Raw genomic sequence first — 7,500 nt, 5'->3', positions numbered from 1 at the left:
TTTAGTTGCAACGCTGGGCAGTGTTATAGATCTACAACGAGTAATAGGAGGGTAGGAAAATATGGGCAACGGTTCGCGCGCGCCCTCTGGTCCTGACATCAACGTCCACAATAAACAGACCATACCGCCCTCTATGGGACGACGCTGACACCGCCACCCACAGACACAACACAGCCATCTATGAGAATGTGACCAAACTACATTGCCGTCTGGCCCAGAAACGACACCTCCATCTACAGGAATCCAACGGAACTACACCAACCATACTGCCAAACCACAGCATCGCCATCTATGACAATGTGACGAAACCACATGCAATAGCCCCATCTACGCGAATCGGACGACACTACGTCCACCATGTCGCGCGCAACACGAAAACTAAATACCGCCATCTGCAAGTCTCCCGAAACATGACCTGCTGCACCGACGATACCGCCATCTATGAGACGCCACCCCGACTACGACATCGCTAGGTCCCACAGTACCCATTTTTCGACGCCACCCACAAAGCCTGCATCATCTGTCCACCACAGGAACCCGAACGCCAGTGCCTGCGTCGCACGAAGTAGTCAACCGACAATCACTCCACCCGCACCCGCACGTGCCCCACCCCAACCGCCCAAATCGCAACCCAAGCGGATGAACGGCGGACTCTTCCCGCACTCGTACGTTGCAATCCACCCCTATATCTTGCGTTTCATGACGAGTTATATCCAATATGCCAAATTCCCGCTGTCCCTATACATGCTGTAAGTCTGTGCACACAATATGAACCACACCTCAGCGAGACACTCCATCACACATTACTCTCTGCCTGTAACAGACACAGATACGATATGTAAGCACCAGCATGGACCAACGTCCGGTGCATCCTCTCCGCCACAGTACACCATCCACACTATGATAACCACACCAGGGGGTCCAATTATAAAATAGAATATCCCACCCGTCCAACATCCACAATTGCTCAGATAAGCCACCAACACCCACACATGTCCTACACAGGGGTGCACCCAACACCACCACACTGCCTCCTGTTACGGCACAGAAACAATGGCAGGAATGAATCACACAGGTCTGCCACTCCCTTGCCGCAACCACAGACGCGGCGCGCCTCCAGTCACGAGCGAAAAGCGCATCCTGACGAGACAGAACTGCTGTGACATACTGACGCTGCCTCAGACATTCACTTACAATGATCACTACCAACGAACCTGCCCCCCCCCCCCCCCCAAACACACTATCTCTTACCATGTTGTGTACTGTAATCCAACCCACTTTGCACCTTAACCTAACCAAATTTGTAACGCAATTTGTACCGCAATGTAACGCAATTTGTACCGCAATGTAACGCAATTTGTACCGCAATGTAACGCAATTTGTAACGCAATTTGTGTCTTAACCTAACCCACGTTGTGCCTTAACCTAACCCACGTTGTGCCTTAACCTAACCCACGTTGTGCCTTAACCTAACACACGTTGTGCCTTAACGTAACCCACGTTGTGCCTTAACGTAACCCACGTTGTGCCTTAACGTAACCCACGTTGTGCCTTAACGTAACCCACGTTGTGCCTTAACGTAACCCACGTTGTGCCTTAACGTAACCCACGTTGTGCCTTAACGTAACCCACGTTGTGCCTTAACGTAACCCACGTTGTGCCTTAACCTAACCCACGTTGTGCCTTAACCTAACCCACGTTGTGCCTTAACCTAACACACGTTGTGCCTTAACGTAACCCACGTTGTGCCTTAACGTAACCCACGTTGTGCCTTAACGTAACCCACGTTGTGCCTTAACGTAACCCACGTTGTGCCTTAACGTAACCCACGTTGTGCCTTAACGTAACCCACGTTGTGCCTTAACGTAACCCACGTTGTGCCTTAACCTAACCCACGTTGTGCCTTAACCTAACCCACGTTGTGCCTTAACCTAACCCACGTTGTGCCTTAACCTAACCCACGTTGTGCCTTAACGTAACCCACGTTGTGCCTTAACGTAACCCACGTTGTGCCTTAACGTAACCCACGTTGTGCCTTAACGTAACCCACGTTGTGCCTTAACGTAACCCACGTTGTGCCTTAACGTAACCCACGTTGTGCCTTAACGTAACCCACGTTGTGCCTTAACGTAACCCACGTTGTGCCTTAACGTAACCCACGTTGTGCCTTAACCTAACCCACGTTGTGCCTTAACCTAACCCACGTTGTGCCTTAACCTAACCCACGTTGTGCCTTAACCTAACCCACGTTGTGCCTTAACCTAACCCACGTTGTGCCTTAACCTAACCCACGTTGTGCCTTAACCTAACCCACGTTGTGCCTTAACCTAACCCACGTTGTGCCTTAACCTAACCCACGTTGTGCCTTAACCTAACCCACGTTGTGCCTTAACCTAACCCACGTTGTGCCTTAACCTAACCCACGTTGTGCCTTAACCTAACCCACGTTGTGCCTTAACCTAACCCACGTTGTGCCTTAACCTAACCCACGTTGTGCCTTAACCTAACCCACGTTGTGCCTTAACCTGCTCTGTAATTGGCATATGACACGTTACATTAATCTAGTGTTGTCTAACCACAACCCTCTGAATATAGTTCGCTACTCGCACCGCCCACCCTCTTGTGTGTCGTTTCATGTTGAACACTTCGCAAGTGTTGCTTACTTTTTACATGCTCCCGCTGTACACTGTAATGTGGACAACTGCAGGATGTACATCGCCCCCCCCCCTCCACCCTGCCTTCGCACGCTGGTCGTTCAGGTGCTTGCGTGTTCAATGCCCTTCGCAGCTGTTCACTGGCATTCGCATGTCGAAGCGCTCAGTCTACGTCGTGGTACGGCCTGTGTCCACTGTCCGCTGATATCGTAAGCTTAATCCTCACATTGTACTGCACATAGGTCCGTATGTACTGAATGATACGCTGTGGCACATGTGTGACCGTACGACTGCGCCCAACAACAGCGAACCATACGGTCCAAATGTTGTGCACTCAGCCACGTGCCGTCTCCCCATAACAGCTACATTGCAGTGTGGTACGCCATAGAGACGTGTGGGAGTAACGGACGCCCTGGATGGCGATCAGCATGAGCCGTCTGTTGATGTAGTGGCGCGTGTATTCAAACGTAGTCGTCTCTTCTCACACAGTGTGATAGCATGGTGCACCGCGTTCCACATCTGCGACATGGTACAGATGCTGGTTGACAGTCGGTCTCGTAATGGACATCGCATACGTAGGGGGCCACCTCCCACGTGTTCTCTAGTCGTGCACATTTTGTTGCGTGTATGTGGGCAGACGTAGTGTGTCGTGACACCTAACAGACAGGTATGCAATAATCGTTGCATTTGCAAACTGGGATGGACGTCTACGTTTGCTGGTGACGTGACGCAACGCAAATGAACAACTGGTAAACCCATTGTGGTGCGGTTGTTGTTGCTGGAGGTAAATCAGTAAGGGCAAATCTGTGTGTGAAGCGATACGCGGCGGTGGCTGGGTGGGACCGTCCCCGGCCGGTGAGGGGGGGCCGCCCGGCGTGCTGGCCGCGCGGTGCGTGGGCGCACGCGCTACAGCCGGCTGGTGGGGGCGCCCAGTGGCAGGCGCGCCGGCCGACGGACGCGGCAGGCGGCGCAGCTGCGCGCCGGGGCACCCTGCGCGCGGCGCCGGGCGGCCAAAGTGGGTCCTCGCGGGCCCGGTGCGAAGCGCGGTGGACATCTGCAGTGTGCTGGTCCGACTGAGGACTGTGTGCGTTGAGGATGCGCCGCCGCCCGGCACTCGGCGCCGCGACGCCGTCTGCTGCTCGGTCGCCCCAGCGGTTCTCGCTGGTGGTTTGTATCGCAGTTGTGCAGACGTGTTGGCACGTGCGCTGTGCTGGGAGAGTTCGCTTCGGCACCCACGTGGGGCCTTTGCCCTTCTGTGGCGCTGGCGTTGGAGCTGCCGGTCACCGTAGGTGGCGCGTGTTGTCTCCCGCCGGCAATGCCACGACAGCACGCTCCCGGGCCTCTGTCGGCAGCGGCAAGCTCAGTTGGGAGCACGGGTGGTCGCACCTAAAGCGTCTACTCGCCTAACTCCGGGCGATTGCGCCTCTCTCGAACCCGACCAAGTACTTAGGACGGCGCTGCGCGCCGCCGGGACCTGAGAGGGTTTCGAGGTGTATTGTGCAGGGGAGCTCAGCCTCCTCCTGTTTGCAGAATAATTGAGCGGACGCTTGCGTGTTCGCGCGGGCCCCTGGGACACACTCCCGGGCGGCCGGCTGCTCAGCTCTAGTTGACGCAGCTCCCTGGTTGATCCTGCCAGTAGTCATATGCTTGTCTCAAAGATTAAGCCATGCATGTCTCAGTACAAGCCGCATTAAGGTGAAACCGCGAATGGCTCATTAAATCAGTTATGGTTCCTTAGATCGTACCCACGTTACTTGGATAACTGTGGTAATTCTAGAGCTAATACATGCAAACAGAGTCCCGACCAGAGATGGAAGGGACGCTTTTATTAGATCAAAACCAATCGGTCGGCTCGTCCGGTCCGTTTGCCTTGGTGACTCTGAATAACTTTGGGCTGATCGCACGGTCCTCGTACCGGCGACGCATCTTTCAAATGTCTGCCTTATCAACTGTCGATGGTAGGTTCTGCGCCTACCATGGTTGTAACGGGTAACGGGGAATCAGGGTTCGATTCCGGAGAGGGAGCCTGAGAAACGGCTACCACATCCAAGGAAGGCAGCAGGCGCGCAAATTACCCACTCCCGGCACGGGGAGGTAGTGACGAAAAATAACGATACGGGACTCATCCGAGGCCCCGTAATCGGAATGAGTACACTTTAAATCCTTTAACGAGTATCTATTGGAGGGCAAGTCTGGTGCCAGCAGCCGCGGTAATTCCAGCTCCAATAGCGTATATTAAAGTTGTTGCGGTTAAAAAGCTCGTAGTTGGATTTGTGTCCCACGCTGTTGGTTCACCGCCCGTCGGTGTTTAACTGGCATGTATCGTGGGACGTCCTGCCGGTGGGGCGAGCCGAAGGCGTGCGACCGCCTCGTGCGTGTTCGTGCGTCCCGAGGCGGACCCCGTTGAAATCCTACCAAGGTGCTCTTTATTGAGTGTCTGGGTGGGCCGGCACGTTTACTTTGAACAAATTAGAGTGCTTAAAGCAGGCAAGCCCGCCTGAATACTGTGTGCATGGAATAATGGAATAGGACCTCGGTTCTATTTTGTTGGTTTTCGGAACCCGAGGTAATGATTAATAGGGACAGGCGGGGGCATTCGTATTGCGACGTTAGAGGTGAAATTCTTGGATCGTCGCAAGACGAACAGAAGCGAAAGCATTTGCCAAGTATGTTTTCATTAATCAAGAACGAAAGTTAGAGGTTCGAAGGCGATCAGATACCGCCCTAGTTCTAACCATAAACGATGCCAGCCAGCGATCCGCCGCAGTTCCTCCGATGACTCGGCGGGCAGCCTCCGGGAAACCAAAGCTTTTGGGTTCCGGGGGAAGTATGGTTGCAAAGCTGAAACTTAAAGGAATTGACGGAAGGGCACCACCAGGAGTGGAGCCTGCGGCTTAATTTGACTCAACACGGGAAACCTCACCAGGCCCGGACACCGGAAGGATTGACAGATTGATAGCTCTTTCTTGATTCGGTGGGTGGTGGTGCATGGCCGTTCTTAGTTGGTGGAGCGATTTGTCTGGTTAATTCCGATAACGAACGAGACTCTAGCCTGCTAACTAGTCGCGTGACATCCTTCGTGCTGTCAGCGATTACTTTTCTTCTTAGAGGGACAGGCGGCTTCTAGCCGCACGAGATTGAGCAATAACAGGTCTGTGATGCCCTTAGATGTTCTGGGCCGCACGCGCGCTACACTGAAGGAATCAGCGTGTCTTCCTAGGCCGAAAGGTCGGGGTAACCCGCTGAACCTCCTTCGTGCTAGGGATTGGGGCTTGCAATTGTTCCCCATGAACGAGGAATTCCCAGTAAGCGCGAGTCATAAGCTCGCGTTGATTACGTCCCTGCCCTTTGTACACACCGCCCGTCGCTACTACCGATTGAATGATTTAGTGAGGTCTTCGGACTGGTACGCGGCATCGACTCTGTCGTTGCCGATGCTACCGGAAAGATGACCAAACTTGATCATTTAGAGGAAGTAAGTCGTAACAAGGTTTCCGTAGGTGAACCTGCGGAAGGATCATTACCGACTAGACTGCATGTCTTTCGATGTGCGTGTCGTGTCGCGCAACACGCTACCTGTACGGCAGCAGCCGTGCGCCGCGTGCGGAACCACGCGTGCCTCTCAAAACTAACGGACAAAATGTTGTGTGGTACGAGCGCTGAAGCTCTGGAGCGGCTGGCCTGCGGCACCTGGCGCCTGGCGCCGGTTTTGAATGACTTTCGCCCGAGTGCCTGTCCGCTCCGGTGTGGAGCCGTACGACGCCCATCGGCCGTGAGGCCGTTGGACACAGAACGCTGGAACAGGGGCCGTCAAACGCCTCAGTCCCGCCTATGCAACTGTTTTGAAAGAGACAGTGGAAACTAAACAAAAAAGATCACCCAGGACGGTGGATCACTCGGCTCGTGGGTCGATGAAGAACGCAGCAAATTGCGCGTCGACATGTGAACTGCAGGACACATGAACATCGACGTTTCGAACGCACATTGCGGTCCATGGATTCCGTTCCCGGGCCACGTCTGGCTGAGGGTCGGCTACGTATACTGAAGCGCGCGGCGTTTGTCCCGCCTTCGGAGACCTGGGAGTGTCGTGGCCGCCTGTGGGGCCGGCCGCGTCTCCTTAAACGTGCGATGCGCGCCCGTCGCCTGGCGGTTCGCATACCGGTACTTTCTCGGTAGCGTGCACAGCCGGCTGGCGGTGTGGCGTGCGACACCTCGTACAACGACCTCAGAGCAGGCGAGACTACCCGCTGAATTTAAGCATATTACTAAGCGGAGGAAAAGAAACTAACAAGGATTCCCCCAGTAGCGGCGAGCGAACAGGGAAGAGTCCAGCACCGAACCCCGCAGGCTGCCGCCTGTCGTGGCATGTGGTGTTTGGGAGGGTCCACTACCCCGACGCCTCGCGCCGAGCCCAAGTCCAACTTGAATGAGGCCACGGCCCGTAGAGGGTGCCAGGCCCGTAGCGGCCGGTGCGAGCGTCGGCGGGACCTCTCCTTCGAGTCGGGTTGCTTGAGAGTGCAGCTCCAAGTGGGTGGTAAACTCCATCTGAGACTAAATATGACCACGAGACCGATAGCGAACAAGTACCGTGAGGGAAAGTTGAAAAGAACTTTGAAGAGAGAGTTCAAAAGTACGTGAAACCGTTCTGGGGTAAACGTGAGAAGTCCGAAAGGTCGAACGGGTGAGATTCACGCCCATCCGGCCACTGGCTCCCGCCCTCGGCAGATGGGGCCGGCCGCCCGCGCGGAGCAATCCGCGGCGGGGTCGTGTCCGGTTGCCTTTCCACTCGCCGCGGGGTGGGGCCGTTCCGGTGTGCGGTGGGCCGCACTTCTCCCCTAGTAGGACG

At 55.0% G+C, this 7,500-nt stretch overlaps 3 non-coding genes across 3 annotated transcripts in view; all 3 read left to right on the top strand.

The window, feature by feature from the left end:
- The first annotated feature begins 4,270 nt into the window (after nucleotides 1-4,270).
- On the top strand, nucleotides 4,271-6,177 carry LOC126149739 (small subunit ribosomal RNA). The gene has a single exon (XR_007531094.1). It is a non-coding gene; the product is annotated as a small subunit ribosomal RNA (ribosomal RNA).
- Nucleotides 6,178-6,530: 353 nt separating this feature from the next.
- Nucleotides 6,531-6,685, top strand: LOC126149735 (5.8S ribosomal RNA). Its single transcript, XR_007531090.1, has one exon. It is a non-coding gene; the product is annotated as a 5.8S ribosomal RNA (ribosomal RNA).
- Nucleotides 6,686-6,874: 189 nt separating this feature from the next.
- LOC126149736 (large subunit ribosomal RNA) overlaps nucleotides 6,875-7,500 on the top strand; it is a 4,225-nt gene continuing 3,599 nt past the window's right edge. Inside the window, exon 1 of the ribosomal RNA XR_007531091.1 lies at nucleotides 6,875-7,500. This exon is cut by the window's right edge and continues 3,599 nt beyond it. This is a non-coding gene — a ribosomal RNA (large subunit ribosomal RNA).

The sequence above is a fragment of the Schistocerca cancellata genome, unplaced genomic scaffold, assembly GCF_023864275.1.
Source record: "Schistocerca cancellata isolate TAMUIC-IGC-003103 unplaced genomic scaffold, iqSchCanc2.1 HiC_scaffold_948, whole genome shotgun sequence".
Lineage (NCBI taxonomy): Eukaryota > Metazoa > Arthropoda > Insecta > Orthoptera > Acrididae > Schistocerca > Schistocerca cancellata.
The sequence above is the reverse complement of the archived record's forward strand: the minus strand, read 5'-3'. Positions and strand labels throughout refer to the sequence as shown.